This window comes from Diceros bicornis, chromosome 29 (genome assembly GCF_020826845.1).
Source record: "Diceros bicornis minor isolate mBicDic1 chromosome 29, mDicBic1.mat.cur, whole genome shotgun sequence".
NCBI lineage: Eukaryota > Metazoa > Chordata > Mammalia > Perissodactyla > Rhinocerotidae > Diceros > Diceros bicornis.
In genome coordinates this window covers 10,485,524-10,503,338 of record NC_080768.1, presented here as the reverse complement: position 1 = coordinate 10,503,338, position 17,815 = coordinate 10,485,524, and the positions used below count along the sequence as shown (strand labels likewise).

Genomic DNA, 17,815 nt, shown 5'->3' with positions numbered 1-17,815 from the left:
GGGAATGTATAGGACAGAAAGAACATGAATTGCTGTGTGAACACACTCCTCTCAGCTTGCTTTGTTGAGCGACTCTCCCTACAATGGTTTCTCCTTGGTCACTATCTTCAAAAAGATATCCCCCTGCTGAGAACTCATCTCCCATTATTTTAAATGCCTAGGAGACATAGTCTGACTTCTCGTTTTGTGTAACTTCATCTTTTTCTTTAATATTTAATCTGTACCTTAACCTCATGTTCATTTCAAACTACTTTCTTCATATTTCATTGGAACAAGCTGGGAGCCCTTTGGTTCTTACTGCACTGTATCGATAAAATATGTCCTTTATTTTAAATCTATGTTTTATAAAACCGGAAATAATAGTTATCCGAAACATATAGCACTTATTTATTTTTAAAAATCTACCCAGTGCTCCACTTATTTCATATGTGTGTGATTATTTATTTTTATAAAAACATATATTTCTAGTTTGGTCAACATTTTATCAGCAAAATTCCTCTTTTTCTAACTTCCTTGGTCTCATTGTCCTTTAAATCTACCAGATATCAGCCGATTTCTCCTTGAATTTCTATGCATGTAGATTTATATATATTCCCTTCTCGTGTAAACTCCCTGGTCTATATATGGTTTTTGTTTTTATTGTTTTACTTTGTATATGATTTTGCTGAAATATACTCACATACAGAAAAATGCAAAAACTATAAAATTCAACTCAATGAATGATCATAAAATAAACATATCCGTGTGACCTCTAGCCAGATCAGGACATAGAATATTAACAAAACTCGGACTCCCCTAATTCTCTCTTCCAAACATTAACCTCTCTTTCTTCTCTATCATGGCGTCTAACACAAAGAAGTTAATTTTGTATCTTTTTGAAAATCTTTCATCTAGAATTACACAGTATTTTCTTTTAAATAGTTTTGTGTCTGGCTTCTTTTACTCAACATAGTGTTTGTTGAACTCTCTCCTGCTGTTGTGTCTAATTGCAGAATTTTGGTTTTGTTTTCGTCCTTTCCTGTTTAGCTATTACTGCATAGTATTCTTTTGTAACAATATCTTGATTTTATTTACCCACTTTAATGCTTATGGACATTTGGGTTTTTTCCAATTTTGGCTATTTTGAACAATGCTGCTGAGAGCATTTTGTCCATGTCTTTTGATGCACATATATGTGTATTTGTCCTACATATGATATTGCTGAATCCTTGTTTGTGCTTAGATAACCCTAGTAGATAATGGCACCCAGCTTTCTAAAGAGGTGGTATAGATTTCAACTATAATTGCTGCACATCCTCAACAAAACTGGGTATTATCAAGCCATTCAATTGTAGCTATTGGAGTTTGTGTGTCTTGGTGTTTCACTTTGGTTTTAATTTATGTTTCATGATTTTGAATGAGATTGAACAAGTTATTTGTATAAGCTATTAGGACATCAACTTTTCTGAACTACTGTTCTTTCTTCTAGCTCTTTTTTTCTTACTCTTAATTGCTTATTTTTCCCCACTATCAATTTTCATTTGGGTATCTTCTAGTCTGTCTCCCTGTCTTACTATCTTTCTCTGTCTCTCCTTGTGTTTCTAACCCTTTTTTACTCTATCAATCTTTTCCTCTCTTTTCCACGTACACTCTCTCTCTAAGCCTACTTATTAAAAAATGATACTCTCTCTTCTAGAAAAGTTTCTACTTGTGATTTCCAAATCATAATTCTCTAATGTTTACAGCAGTATCTTTGGACCAGGAAGCTAGTTTGAAATTTTATGAGTTACCTTATAATATTTATACTATATGATTTATACTATAATAAGTATTCAATTTCGTAGTATTTTAACAATTTTCTTTTTAACTGTTAAATAATTACTTTTAATCATATTACATTAAAATGTTATTTTAGTTGTATATTACATACGTATTAACACTTTTCTTCCAGTACTCTATGGTCATAAGGTTATAAGTTATGAATGTGATGTTTAAAAAATATATAGAAAAAATATCACCTAGATAAAAAGTACACAATTTATGATAACAAGTACTGCTAAATGATAGCAGAACTCATAATTTTAGATGTCTGATAAAGTTGATTTTTTTATCTTGGTGAGTAACAGAACAAAAGCATGTTAACATTAAGAAAAACATAGTAATACAAAGTATATGTTGGACAAGCAAAGGAAATCAATGGCAAAAGAAAGTTGCAGAATAACAATGTATTCTTATTTTAGAAATGATTAAGAGATATCATAAAATAAATGGCTATGTGAAGAGAGATAAACTAGATGGCTTGATAGAGGCTCTTTTAAATCGACAAACTCTAAGATTCTGTGAGAAACTATCCATCAAAAACTCAGGCTCAGGTGGCTACAATACATTTCTCCTCAAGAAATTGAAAGTAATGAAGAAGAGCGTATACTCAAACGACAGAGATGGAGAGCCGTTCTTTAGTGAGGTTTCCTTCAAAAATAATAAAGCAAAGGAAAGGCTAATACTGATGATAAAGGAATTTAAAAAGAATAGATCATAGAGTCTATATGCAAGAACAGAATTTTAGGTTTTACTATTGATCCCTCAAATACTAATGATTTTCTAGAATATGCAGTGGGGGAGGTCCTGACATGGTAATTTTGCTTTTTTTTCCCCCCTAATTGTTTGAGGGAGAATATGATTATGATTCAATAAATGCTTCCATTGAAATATGTTTCATTAGAATGTCAAGCTGTTTCAAAATTTAAGAAAAAAATTACATGCTCATGTCCTGTGATACATCTTTCATCTTATCTAAAAATAAATTGATACACTATTATACACTCATCTTTGCAAAGTTTCCCTCCTTACAATGAAATTTAGGTCTATTTTTCTAATTTTTTAAAACTAGAATGATCTTGCTGTTTATGCCCAACAGTCAAGCAGGAAAAGATACAAAGACATGTAGACCGTGACTTTTGACTTTTAGTAAATTGCTTAACTTTTTACCAAAATTTACCACAATTTTCTCCTCCATAGAAATTAATATGATGTAAATTCATTATTTGAGTTTTCAGCCTTCTTATGGGAGAGGAAGATCAATTTAAGAAAAGGAGGAAGTGGAATCTTTATGGATTATTGCTCGATAGAACATAGCAGGATACACTTTCCTTTTCCTTGACCTTTTCCTGGAACACAATGGGTTAGTACCTAAGGGCTATTTGACACAATGAAGATTTGGGGAAAAGTTAGGGAGACACAAGTCCAGTGACACTTCTGTATCCTATCAGGACAAGGTCTGGAATTATTTTCGCACCTGCCTCTACTGGGGTGGTATATGATGGTGTTTTAGGAGACACTGATATCTATATATATTTAATGCTAATAGCTAAGATTTTAAAAACGAAAGAATGCTGATGTAACATTTGGCACCTTAAAAATATCCTTGAACTTTTAGAATTTTTCATTAAATCAACTTTCAGTTCCCTATATATGTTGTTACTTTGCAATATAGTCAAAACAATTTAGGTGTTTAAAGCGTAGGGATGTGAAAGTGAAATGTAAAATTTGACCTTTCTTTAGAGGAACTAGATGGGGTTGATGACAACCAAAATGCTAATATCTTGAAATGTAAACTTATTGAATGCAAACTTCTTTTTTACATGTCAGATATTTTTTTATTTGTTTTGGTTTTGGTGTGTATACAGTTAAAAATTTTTATAGAATTTAAATCAAATATGAAGACAAAAGTTTCATCAAATTGAAGGGTTATGGAGAAATATCAAAACATACTTGATTTTAAGAAACAAAATTGAAAAGAAAAAACACTGACCTATAAAATAAATACGTTTAAATTTTTGGCTTCTTTCATAGCACTAACTTTTACATTTATATGGTCTTTCATACATATTATTTAGCATTATCTTGCTGAATTAAAACGACATCAAAAAAATCACAACTGGGGCCAGCCAAGTAGCGTAGTGTTTAAGGTCACACGCTCCACTTCGGTGGCCCAGGGTTTGCGGGTTCAGGTCCTGGATGCAGACCTACACACTGCTTATCAAGCGATGCTGTGGCAGGCCTCCCACAGAAAATAGATGAAGATGGGCACAGATGTTACCTCAGAGCCAATCTTCCTCAGCAAAAAGAGAAGGATTGGCAACAGATGTTAGCTCAGGGATAATCTTCCTCATCAAAAAATAAGTAAATAAATAATAATACTGTTGATGATAGGTAAAAGTTTTTAAGAAATTATTATCCTTATTATATGACTGAAACTGTTTTAAGTACTTTATGTTTAATCCTAATAGTATCAATATAAATTAGGTACAATTATTTTTTCATTGTATATATAAGGTAATAGAAATTTAGAAAAGTTAAATAACTTGTCTAAAGTCACATGGATAGGATGCTATGTAGCCAAATCTGACTCCATACCCTGTGTACTAAATAATTACACTATGTCACGTTATGTTGTATTCTATTATGTTGGTTATGTTAAGCTACATGTTTACTATAATGAAATGTAACATTAATATAATTTCTGGAATAAAAAAACTACACATGATCAAATTCGTAGTCCTTTTGTGTGGTTTTGAACATATTTGAATAGTTTATAGTTTTGCAAAGAGCTTGGCTTCAACATCACACAGGAGCAGAATCGGAGGAGGTGTTGGACTCCTCCACAGGTGGCAGGATTCGTCACTGAGATCATCTGCTTAACGTAGCAACTTCAAACGGCTAAGTTATCCTTCAGAAAAGAGCTGGAAATTTTTCCCCAGCTCAGGGAGAGAGCAAAGATGCTCTCTTTTAAAGAATTTCTCTTGCAAATTAAAACTTCAGTTTCCCCCCATCATAGGTTAGCAATTCAAATTAATACTAATTGATGCAAGAATTTTGAGCCAAAAAATGTCTTGAAGATTGTTCATAGGCAGGTAACATTTCTGGGGTACTTAGAGACATGAACACAGAAAGCAATGTGGACCATGGCTTCATACGTAGATTTACAGACAGGGGCGCGTATGGGGCAGCAATAACCCGACTTGTTAGGTGAACCCAGGCGTGACTAGCTTGCTTTTGAAGCAATTCTTCCTGCAATGGCTTCTGCATTTAGATTTAATTTAGTTTATAATTTTGAATCTTTGGTAGTCAACCCAACATATAAAATTTGAAATTGCCTTATGTAGTGCATTATTTTTTCTTACCCTTTCAAAGTAACTTTATTTATTTAATTTAATTAATAGTTTATTTAATTCTTCTCTTTTTTATCCTATTATTAAGCATCTTCCCCGATCTGTGCAGCTAATAGTTAACAGAACTAGTTGCTGCAGATTGGCCATCCAGGAACAGTGTTTTGCCTGTGTTATTAAAGTTCGGGAAAATCCCTAATTATAGGCCTTAACTTGGCTCTAGACCAGGGTCTAGCAATCTCACAATACCGTCGGATTTGGCAATTTTACAATGTGATATTTCTTTTTCTGAAGAAAGGCTGAAGAAAAGGTAGCTCATTTAGAACCTCAGGTAAAGCTGAGTAAAAAAGTGAGAGATGGAAGGAGGGTAAATTTCAAAAGTTACAAATCGTTAAGAGAGACTTTCTTGAAGCTAGAACTTTATTTTGAGGTCTCAGTACTCCAATTAGCTACTGTGACCTTTGAGTGTTTGGTGTTTTATCCTCTAATTTTTATAGAATTCCTCATAAGTCTATTAGTCCATTAATTTTTACATGTCAGAAGTTCTCCCTTAAAGACCATTGATATTCTATGTTGAGTTTGTTTTTGGCTGTTTATCAAGGAAAGTGCAAGAGTTAGGATTATAATGAGACTTCAAATAGAAATCAGTTTTTCTTTAAGAAGGAGGTTGAGACCTTGACAAAGACAAACCCACGACAAATAAGAAAGCAGAACCACTACATTTGGTCATCTTGTAGACTTACACATGTTGTCTTGCGTTCCCCAAAGAGATGCTAGAAAAGGGTCATGTGATCTACAAGCTGACAGGACAGAGTTTGCCCCCTGCAGGTTTTGTAAGGGACATAAGACAAAGTTTGGCTACTGTGTTTTCATGACTGGTTACTGGTCCGACGGTTCCCAACCATTAGCCCTCAGAGTCCACTTTGCATTCTTCTGCTACTCAATTTAAATATTTTCTGTGTTTATTATACATTCCTTTTTCCATTTTGGTGAATTGCCTCTCCATGTCCCTTGTTCATTTTTCTTTAAGTAACAATTTTATTGATTAAAGTAACTTTTTAGCCAGCCCTGGTTGTCTAGTGGTTAAGATCTGGTGCTCTCACCACCGCAGCCCAGGTTTGTTTCCCGCACAGGGAACCACAGAACCCATCTGTCAGTTGTCATACTGTGGCGGCTGTGTGTTGCTGTGATGCTGAAAGCTATGCCACTGGGATTTCAAATACCAGCAGGGTCACCCAGGGTGGACAGGTTTCGGGAGAGCTTCCAGACTCAGACAGATTAGGAACAAGGACCTGGCCACTCACTTTCGAAAAAGTTGGCCAGGAAAACCCTATGAGCAGCAGTGGAGCATTGTCTGATAGAGCACTGGAAGATGAGAGGTTGGTGTAAAAAGACTGGGCAGGGTTCTGCTCTGCTGTCCACAGGGTCAGTAAGAGTCAGAATGCACTTGATGGCACTAACAGTAAACTCACTCTTTACACACCTATAATAGAACATTTGGTGATCAAATAGGCTGAAAGTCTTTTTCTTACTTTGAGCTTTATATTTAATACTTTGCAATTGTTTTCTTATACAGATTTAATATTTGTCAGAAAATCCTATGAGTTTTAGTTTTTATGTTTTGCCTTTGTTTTCCTACCAGAATGAACATCATTCATCACTCTAAAATATTAAAATTACCAAAAGTCTTTCTTCTAATTATTTCGTCGGTTTTTTTTTCTTAGTTAATGCTTCTGAAATGTGTGTTATTTGACTCTACCTACTTTAAACAATTTTTTTCTTGATGGTTGACATGTAATTTACTACCATTCATTCAGTAATTCTCACTTGCTTTTTTACATGTGATGCTACATTTATCACATTTTAAAATTGTTAATATTGCCTGACACTTGATCTTTCAGTGATCTATTCTATGAAATTTTTAATAATTTGGAAGTCAACTACTCTTCCAATTATATTATCTCATTTTTCTTAGCTGATTTTAATACTATATTGGGTACATATCTATATTTTTTCATAGAATTCTATCCAAAAATCATAGGTTTTTTCATTGAGAATATATCAAATTTATGATTAAATTTGGAGAAAATTGATGTTTCTGTAATTTTGAATTTATTCGCCCAAAATTTTTATTGAACCTCACTAAAGATCTATAGTCTTTTTTGAAAAATACTGTTTTTTAATATTTCAGTTGATTTTTCACATTCTATTGATCTTTGCTAATGTTAATGGATTCTCTTTTCTAAAAAAATATTTTCTAACTGTAAATTATTGATTGCTGCCTATCAATTTGTATCCAGAAATCTTACTAAGCGGTTTTAGTAATTTTAACAGGTTAGTAGATGATTTGTTTGTTTTCCAGGTAAACAATAAAGTCATATGAATATAGTGCATATTTTCTTTCTTCCTCTCAATTATTTATTATATCATTTTATTACTTTCAGCAAAAATTATGCAAAACAATGCAAACTGAAATGATGACTTGTAACCGTAAAGTTTTTTTTCTGACTTTAAGAAGGAGAATATATTTTGTGTTACATTTTTAAGTGGGATTTTGGCTTTATGTTTCATATAAATATTCTTATAAAGTTAAGGAATTATCTTTCTTCCTATCATGAAGGTTTTTTTTAATACTAATGGATATTAAAATTTTTAAATGCCCTCTTCAATACTTAGAGGCATGTGACTAAGTTTATTCTTCTTTGCCATGTTAATGGAGTTACATAAATTAACAGATTTCTTAATGCTGAATGATCTTTATACCTCTGGAAAAATGCCAACTTGTTTATGGTTCTACTTTTTTAATACCTTGACAGGTTTGACTTTACTAATATGCAATTTGAGGTTTTTCAAATATATGCACAAATAGGATTAGTCTTTAATTTGCTCTTTGAGAGCCATCTTTGAAAGATTTGGGAATTCAGTTATTTCAAATGCGTCAAATGATTAGGAATATCTTATCACTTATCAATTATTTTTTAATAGCTAGGGAATCATGGGTCTTTTGACATTTTGATATACTTTATCTATAAAACCAATACAGTTACTATAAGTTGGTTTTGAGCAATTGTTCCCAAAATATTTACAAAGGATTCTTAGATTGGCTCTTTTGTTTCTGAGATCATTTTTCAACCATTCTCCTAATTATAGAGAAGGATGATCTTTTTGAATCGCTTCACTTTCTGTTTGCTTATCTGTCTTACTAAAGAACTTAAGACCTTAAACCAGAGGGTAGTTGGTATAAGTTTGTGACATAAGTTCAGTGAGCTAATATCCTGACATAAGACAATGGAACCCAATGGATAATGGTTAGTCTATAGAAGTATTTACTCAACACAGTTCCTTCTCTATATTGATGAAGCAGGGAGTCCAGTTTGGCTTGGAAACCACAGTTGGTCCATAGAAAGGTCCTGTCCTGCATTGTTATGCCCGCCAAACAGCTGCAATCATGTGTCTGTTAGGTCTTCTGGTATACCTGCTCAAATGGTGTTTATTCAAATTAGCAGTCAGAGTCATGAATAACGACCTCCCCAACTTTTCTGTATCTTGCATTTATCTCAGCTCCACTCCTGCAGAATGATGTGATTCTGACAAGACCTGTTTCTCTGACATTGTGCAGTCTTTTTCAGTAAGTTAGAATTTCCAAGTCAGGGAGTGAAAACATCTTTTTCTAGTATCACCTATTTTAAATTCTGAAGAAATTTATTCAAGCTTCTGAAGAGTGGACGGCCTGCTACTTTAATTTCCAGTGCTGGTACAGCTGTTTGCTATTTTTATAGCTGTGTGGTCATTTCAATGGCAGTCTGGATTAGTAAATTTAGATGCTTATTGTTAAAATGCATTGCAGTGAATACTGGAAATCCTAGTATAAGAGAGATGTTAACAAATTCTAATAGACTCAAAAGAGGGTAACTTAGGCAGTTAAAAAGTGGTAAACCCATACATAATGTAAAAAAGGAAAGATTTAGCTCTGATTAAAAGAGTCAGAAAATGTTAAATATAGTCATACATCTTGAACATTTCATATTTTTAAAAAATTAGACTTAGTGGACCAAAATTAAGACCAAGGGAAGAAAGTGAACAGGAGGCAGATTTAGTTTTGATAAAAGAAAAATATTTCTGACAATTGTAACTGTCCAATAGTAGGATTCATTTCATCTTTAATGTAGTGGTTTCTCTGTTACTAAAACATTTCTAGCAGAAATTGGATGACCACCTGCCAGAAGAAAGATTCTTGTATGAGGAAGTATTCCCAACGTCCCTTCACTAATTTATTGTTCAGGTTCAAATTTCAAGTTATACAATGTTACAGAAAAAAATATGTCCTTTGTTATAAATATTGAGGACTCAGATTTGTTCTCTGCTTGCCTTTAGTTTTACTGTTTTATTTGTACAGAGACAGGTTAAAACCCCACATTTTGGTCTACCTGTAGATTTATATAATTTTATGTTTATGTCTCATCATTTTATAGATTATTTTTTCTTCTATTTTGCAACCAAAGGGCTCCAAATTGGTTTCTGGTAAATAGGAATCTCTATTATGTGGTGAATAAGATGTGCCTCTTTTTCTGGGTTGGAAAAGCAGATCTATGCAAAATTCAAAACCAAATGATAACCTTTTTCTTCCCTCAAACTTTAGACTATTCAATCTTCAATGGGATGGGTTGTGGTTCCTTTATTATTCATCTACCATATATTAATCAAGCATCTACTGTGTGTCAGGCATTGTTTTAGATGTTGGGGATACAACAGTGAACAAAACCATGTAAAATCTCTTCTCTGATGAGCTTCTATTCTATTTGCAAGGTGGAGACCAACAATAAAGATACCAACAAACCGATACAATGTACACATGATGGCAATAAATGTTCAAAGGTACTATAAATCAGAGAAGGAGAAGGGTGGGTCATACTGTTTTAGGAAGCGCAATCTGAAAGGATACAGTTCAAGCCTCTAATACATGAGGCAAAGAAATAAGTTAATGAGGGTATCTATGGTAAGAGTTTTCCTGGCAAAAAGAACAAGTTCAAGGTCCTAAAGCCATAGCATCTTGAGGTATTGAAGAGATGGGAGACAATAAGCAAAGAGGAGAGTGGAAGGAGATGAGATCAGAGAAGTATCGGGGGTCAGGTCCTTTAGGCACCAGAAGTTCCAGGAAGGACTTTACACTTTATTGAGTGAGATGGGAAGTCTTTGCAGATATCAGCAGTGGAGATGCAATATCCAACTTTAATTGATTGGATTTGGCTTCACTCCACATTGTTTAGAACATACTTCATAAGGGGAAGCACTGACTCAGAAAAATATCTTAGGATGAGATCGCACCATCCAGGCCAGAAATGATGGTGGTTTGGACTAAGATGCAAATAGTGGACAGCTGAGGAATGCCTAGATGCTGGATGTATTTTAAGGTACATATGACAGGATTTTCTGGTTTAACGGTTGTCAGGATTGAAATTATTACTGGTATTTTTACCAAAGTTATTGTGGGTATATAGTTAAAGTTTACTGAGATGGGGAAAACTGGAATAGGAGAATATTAGAGAGGTAATTATGAGGGTTCCACTTTGGATATCTTAACAAATATGAGCAAAGCATCATGATGAAGAACAGTGCCATCTCGCCAAAATGTCTGGGTTTAAATTCAAGCTCTGCCATTTGCCAGATGACACTTTGAGAAAGTTTCTTTCTCTCTGCTTCAGTTTCCTCATATGCAGAAACGTAAAAATACCTTTCTAAATGGTACGTACCCAGTAGCATTGTTGGGGGACTATGTGCCTAAAAACACAGAAAGTACTTGGTAGAGTGCCTTGTATGCAATGAACATTCTATAAGAGTTGTTTCTACATACAGGAGGAGATGTTGAGTAGACAGCTGGATACACAAATCTGAATTCAGGAACTGTTACAGCCAGAAATACTATTTAGAGAGTGCCATGGTCTGAAGCTTGTGTCCCCCCAAAATTTATATGTTGAAATCCTAACCCCCATAGGAGATGGTATTGAGAGATGGGGTCTTTGGGGTGTGCTTAGGCCATGAGGGTGGAACCCTCATGAATGGGATTAATTCTCTTATAAAAGAGACCCCACAGAGCTCTCTTACCCCTTGCCCCGTGTGAGGACACAGGTAAAAGGTGCTGGCTATGAACCATGAAGATGGCCCTCACCCTTCCATTCTGGCACCCTAATCTCATACATTCATCCTCCAAAACTGTGAGAAATAAATTTCGGGGTTTCTAAGATACTTAGTCTGCGGAGTTTTTTTTATAGCAGCCTGAATGGACTAAGAGAAAGAGAAATTATCAACCACCTACATATTATATTGAAAGTCAAGGAACGGGATGAAAATATCTATGGACTAAGTGTAGGTTGAGGAAAAACAAAACTTCAGGAAAGTCAGGAATATTAAAAGGACCCAAAAAGGAGATGGATAAGAAGCTTCCAGTGGAATGGAAGAAGAACCAAGGGAGAAAGAGAGAGAGAGAAAGTCCTGTAATATGGGTAAGAAATGTGTTTCAAGAGGCAGGAAGTTATCAATTGTGTCAAATAGTGCTTAGAAGTTGAGTAACATGAAGGTTGAAATGACCATTTGGTTTGGGCAAATTATACGTCACTGGTAGCTTTGTAAGAATGATTTCTAGAGGTGATTAGCCTAAAACTGATTGGAGTAGATTTCAGGGAGAATTGGAGGAGAGGAAGTAGGGCCCATGAGTTCAGAGACTCTTGAGACGTCTAGGAGAAGAAAAACAAGGCAATGTCTGGCCAGTATGTAAATCTGAGAGAAGGGTTCAGTTTTTATTTTAAAGATGGTAGGTTATCTATCTCAATATCTATCTATCAATCATCTTATCTATCTATATGTGTAGATATACATATATGTATGCTATGGGAATTAGTCACAGGAGGGTGAGAAGTGTATCTTGCAGGAGGCAGAGCCTTGGAGAGGAGAAAGGAAATGTAATCTGTTAGATTGTTCAACATGTGACAAGAAAGAAGAAAAATAAGAAAAAGCAAAACATAAATGTCCGGTTTGCTTACAGGTTAATATTTAATGTGTGGGAGGCTATGGATGTTCTGTTCTGATTATTTCTCTTTTCCTAGTGAAAGAATCAAGATCATCACCTAAGAATGAGAAGGGGTGACAACGTCTGAGCAGTTGAGGGAGAAAAGAGAAGGTATGAAATAGTTGTCTACTAAAGCAGAAGAAAACATTTTCTAAGAAAATGTGTCGCTATACAAAGCAGTTGTAATGCTCACTTTCAGTTTGTCTTTGAGAATAAAGCCAACCAGTCAACTGAGTTGTGTTTCCTCCCAGTGTCCTTCATGGTATGAGCAGTTAGCTGGATTTTAAAACACAGATGAGATTTTTCCAGGGAGAGTAGTAATAGAGAGAGAGAGAGATAAAAGGGATGGATTGTACAAGAAACCATGGGAAGCTGGAAATCTCATGTCACATTCGATGGTTTATTATTCACCTGTTGAAAGGGCTTTACAGTATTTCAAATAACCATTTATCTATTATTGTTAATTCTACTTGGAGCCAAGCACTAGAAATTGATGAAAAAATACATATTGGTATTTTGTTACTAAGATAAATTAGATTTTTTGTTATGAAATGTAATTGAAAGTAGGTTGCATAACATATTCTCCAGAAAATATACATGAAGTAAAATCAAGAAATACGTTGTCTAGGTATTTGAAAACTGATATATGAGTAGATTTTATATATAATTAATACTACAGGTGGAGTTTGAGGATATAAGAGTTAGTGTAGAACCCATGCACATTTTTTCCTAACAAATGCATGACCTTTGGAACTTATTTAACTGCAAATTCCTCTTATTGTCAATTAAGAGAGTGGGACTAAATGACCGTTAAGTGCACACAGGTCAAATTTCTGACAGCATCTAGTTTCAGAAAGGCCCATCTTTGGGATGGTGGGATGAAAATCTCTAAGTCCTAACTCAGTAAAAAACTGTCCAGTAAATCTAATTAATTTTTTTTTCTGGAAATGTTGAAACTCTGGGGAGAGAGAAGAAAAGGGTGAATGACCAATTTGACAGTCAGTGCAAATGTTCTCAAGTTTTAAGGAGGCCCACAGAGAAAACTCTAATCCTTAAAAGAATTCTTTATTGCCCACTCCCCTGGAGTTAGGCCAGACAAAAGATTGGTGGATACAGATACAATGTCATTCCTTCTCCCTAATATTTTTCTGCAGCCTAATCTTGAGGTCTAATTAGTTGAAGAGAATCTGAATTTAAGTTAAATACAGTAATCAGTCAGTAGGAGCAAGATAGTTCTTGAAATCTTGTTCCTAAGCTCATTTTTCTCTTTTATTATTTTTAAATTATAATATAAATCACCCTGTTTTATATAACAATTATATATTAATGCAATTTATATAGATTATTTATGGCATAGTGATACACACACACAAATGGTATGCTTGATCTCATTCACTATTTATCCCAATTTGGGGAAATGAGTCACATGGTTCTGAGGCTACTGGAACTTGGCCCAACCCCCTCAAAAACAAAACTGTCCCTCTCTGTACTTATTCAACACATGGGGATATTGTTATTTAGAAATAAAAACATTTTAAAATTTAGGAGTGCACCATTTGAATTCAAACTATTTTAATGACTGCAAATTTCATAACAACAAATGTTTGATAGATTTCAGTCTTCTCAAAGACAGAAACAATTTAGTCTTCTATCTTTTGAATGCCATAAACAATACTAGAAAGCTAATAGGCTCTCAATGAAAAAATTGTAAATATTTCTAAATCCATTATCACTACCTTTTTTCTCTTTCAACCAAGATTTTTAAGTTTCTGAAATTTTTTCTCTTCCTTTTGATCGTATTTTTTATTTTATTTATAAAATACAGTGCATGTCTTACAAAGCAAACTACATTATACATGCTGCAAGCAACTTTGTAAACTTGAGTAAGAAGCAAAGCAAGCTGTCAGATATTTCAGTAATTGAATTTCTTTGAGAACTGCCTTGGTTTGTCAGCTTTGACTTTACTGTCAAAAGAAAATCAAATAGCTAGGGAATTCATCTGAGATAGCACCAGGGGTATTTGGATAATGCCAAGGCAAGAACACTGTTTTCTCAGAAGCTCTTGGCACTAGGATCCCCCCACCTACTGTGTGTAGGTTCATCTTAGCCTTGAGTCTCTATTATTTGATGCTGACATCTGAGATTAACGAATGACCCGTCAAATGGCAGTACATGAGCGTTTCTTCCGGTATTAGGGTGCTCACCATCATTGCTTAAAATGCTAAATGTACCCTTTGTCAATTACTTCATAAGTGCAGCTTATCTCTTACTGCTTCCGTACTTAGATTGCTTGTAAAATGTTTAGTGGTTAATTAGCCTGGAAAGAAGTCCAACTTATGAAAAACCAGGTAGAAGGAAAAAAAATGCCGTAAAATTAATGGCTCATTCTCCAATTCTTATTTGATAGAGCATGTTAATTGGATCCCTTTGGAAATTTACCTTCAACTACCATTCAGCCTTCTCTATAATCAGCTTCAGAAATTTTCCGCTGTGCGTTTTCCCTTTTGGCCTGTGCTTTTCTCCAAAAGACTTGAATGTATTAAGAAGAGATTGACAGCTCTCCTAACAACTGCAGGTTGTGCTAACACGAAAAGGAAATATAGGTCTTGAGATCTTTCTGTTTTGACATCTGAAATATCAAACACGAACATTTATCCATGAAATGAAACCAACACTCGTTATTATGTATGAGTAGATTGATCTTGAGTTTCTATTAATCAGTTAGAGGAAAATTTATAGAAAACCCATAAAACTACAAATATAGTAATATTATAAAATCATTCTTATAGTCATGAAGATATCAAATTAAAGAACTTCAATACAAAATACCACGCCAGCATATAAACTACTCATTTACTGTTCAGTTTTATTTTCATGTCTAAGAGTACTAGAAAGTCCTTAAATTAACAAAAATGCTTTCATATATGTTTCACTTTATTCTAAAAGGGAGAAACATATTTTTTATAATGTATATATTGGTGGAATCAATTCATACAATGTTTGTTAGCATAAATATAAAGAAATTCTTAAATTATGTTCTGTAGCAGACATTTACATAGTCATTAATCCCTTCTTCTGATATGAGAATGGTTATATGAAGACCATATAACTAAATTCAATTTACGTAAATGTTTTCAAATTGTGTTTTTTTCTATCCTAGTTCAGTTGGCTGTTCATATGGAGTAACTTGGAGTTGGGAAAGGACCCTTTCCTGCTGTGGCAGGTATTGTTCTACTCTCCTCGTCATAATTTTAGCTACCTCAGTCCACTAAGGATCTGCTTTATTTTGTTTATAACAGAAAAATATGAGGATGTGCTCTAGAGGGTTCAGATAAATCCAGAACATGTTTCTTCTTAGGTTCATGAGGAGGCATAATTTTCAGATTGTCTCGAAAGGAAAATTAATGTAGAAACTTTGTTTTATTAAGCTGGTAGATTTCTATACTAAGTTAATTTAATCTTATTCTGCTACTTCACAGTAAGAAAACAAAACAAAACAAACTATGCATCTGAAAGAAATCCAAGAGGTTTGTAAATTCATTTGATTGTTCTTTATCCCGTGGATGAATCTTCATTTCTTCCATCGAACAGATATTATTTAGACCACGTTTTCCATGTCGCCTAGCCATCAGATGTCTCGAATCTCATATAGTGAAAACACACTGGAGAATGCATTAGTACTAGTTAGCACATTTACATGAAATAAGTTTCATGTTTTTATCAAATTCCAAGTAGCATATTGCTACTTAGTATTCATCAAACATTGAATCTAATGGCTTTGTATGGTGACAGGATAAAATTGTGGCAAGATTTATATCCTTCCTTTAAAGAGAAGACATTTCTGATTAAGGTACTATCTCACATGAAAAGAAACAATAGATGACTATTAAGGCATATGTACGCTTTATAGGTCTACTGTAAATTTTTAAAAGTAAGTAATAAAATGTAGCACATTATTAATTTGGGTTTCAAAAAGGAATTTAAATCACCCTTTGTCTGTTTCACATAGCGATGCAAGTTGAAAAAATCAAGATAATTATTTGGATAAATGTCAACATTCTACGTTTGTGTATAACAGCAGTGATAGAATAATGCTATTATTTTCTGATTATAATGAGTATGACTTCTTTGTGTTAAATATTTTTTAATATATTGGAAGATAAAGTGCACCTATAATGTCATTCTGAGAGATATTTCAATGTGTCCATCTATTCAATGTGTCCATCTATAACTTTAAATTCTACATAATACAAATAAATTTTACTTTCCACTTAGTTTTGGATCCTCACTTTTTTTCAGTTCAGATTTTGAGAAAAATAAGTTCTAAAACTTATTTGATTCTTTGGTGTTGGTCCAAGTAGAATTCTGTGGAGGATTAAAATAACAGAGCAGTACTGTTTGGATATATCTCCAAGAATCAGGAAAGTTCTATGACTAAACGCTGAGTCTATTTCTTGGGCTATTTAGGATAGTCCCCAGCAGAGAGCTCAGCTGAGTCTTCTCAAGTTTGCACTTGAGGGAGATTGCACTCGCGTGCATTAGGGACTTACCACAAAACCGAAAGGCCTGAGCCTTCGCGTTTTTTTTCGGACTTTGGCTCTCTACCTGGTATCTATTCAGGTTCATCAAAATGAGACCTCAGGCGGTGATCCCCTAGGTTGAGGATGCAACTGCAGAGAACACTTGAGTTGTTTATGAAACCCATAACTTAGAGAGCACTGCTTGCTCCTCTGTGCAGAGTTTAGCACGTAGATTTATGCTGTTTGCCATCGAAATTGTATCACTTTATCCATTCTTCGTTTGTATATTTAGCTAATGTACTTTATTATCTGATCTCACTTATAAATGTTGAAAAAAAAAGTACTTAACCCTCAGATGGACTGGAGAGAAGCAGAATCACTCAGCTCCTTAAGTAGCACACACCTATTTTTCCTCCTTCCTTCGTCCTGGGTGAATTCTTTGAAAGCAAAATCAGCCTCAATGAAATCTTAGAAATCTGTTAAGCAGCATAGTGCAGTGTGACCAAAAGTCTTCCCCTAAAAACCAGCGAGCAGGAGGAGGCAAGAGGGAAGGGGAAATTCTAAGCAATTATATGCATGGTCATACATACTTTTTATAATCGTCTTATGTGTGTGTAACAGCATTATTCTCATTAACAGATGGTAAAAATGAGGCTTACAAGTTGCCCATAGTTACTGTGCTGGCAAATAATAACGCCAGTATTAAAATCCAACTCTTACCTGACATCAACAGTACAGCTTTCAGCCACTGGCACATATTATCTCCTCACCCAGGAACAGTCCAGTCTCACTGTGAAAACATGCAGCATCTAATTTTGTAAGGAGCAGTCCATATCAATACAAAATAGAGAAATGGGAAAGAAATCCGTTCCAGGGAGGAACACTTCATTGTAAACGATAGCCTCTAACTTCTGTAAATTACCAAGTAGTTCTGAATCAGCCAATTCCTTCTTGGAAGGTAAACAACAGGGTCCCAAATAAGTTCCTGGATTCCTTTGACGCCAGAATGCTGCAACTGACCTGTTTTCAAACTGAGTGATCTGGTGAATTAGGAGAAAGAGAATAGGCTTTAGAATCAATGTAAA

General features: G+C 34.3%; 1 long non-coding RNA gene across 1 annotated transcript in view; it reads left to right on the top strand.

Moving 5' to 3' along the window:
* The window catches only part of LOC131393917 (uncharacterized), a 163,886-nt gene extending 148,271 nt beyond the window's left edge, over positions 1-15,615 (top strand). Inside the window, exons 2-3 of the long non-coding RNA XR_009216005.1 lie at positions 12,248-12,321; positions 15,371-15,615. This is a non-coding gene — a long non-coding RNA (uncharacterized LOC131393917). The remainder of the gene's footprint in view (positions 1-12,247; positions 12,322-15,370) is intronic.
* The last annotated feature ends 2,200 nt before the right edge of the window (positions 15,616-17,815 follow it).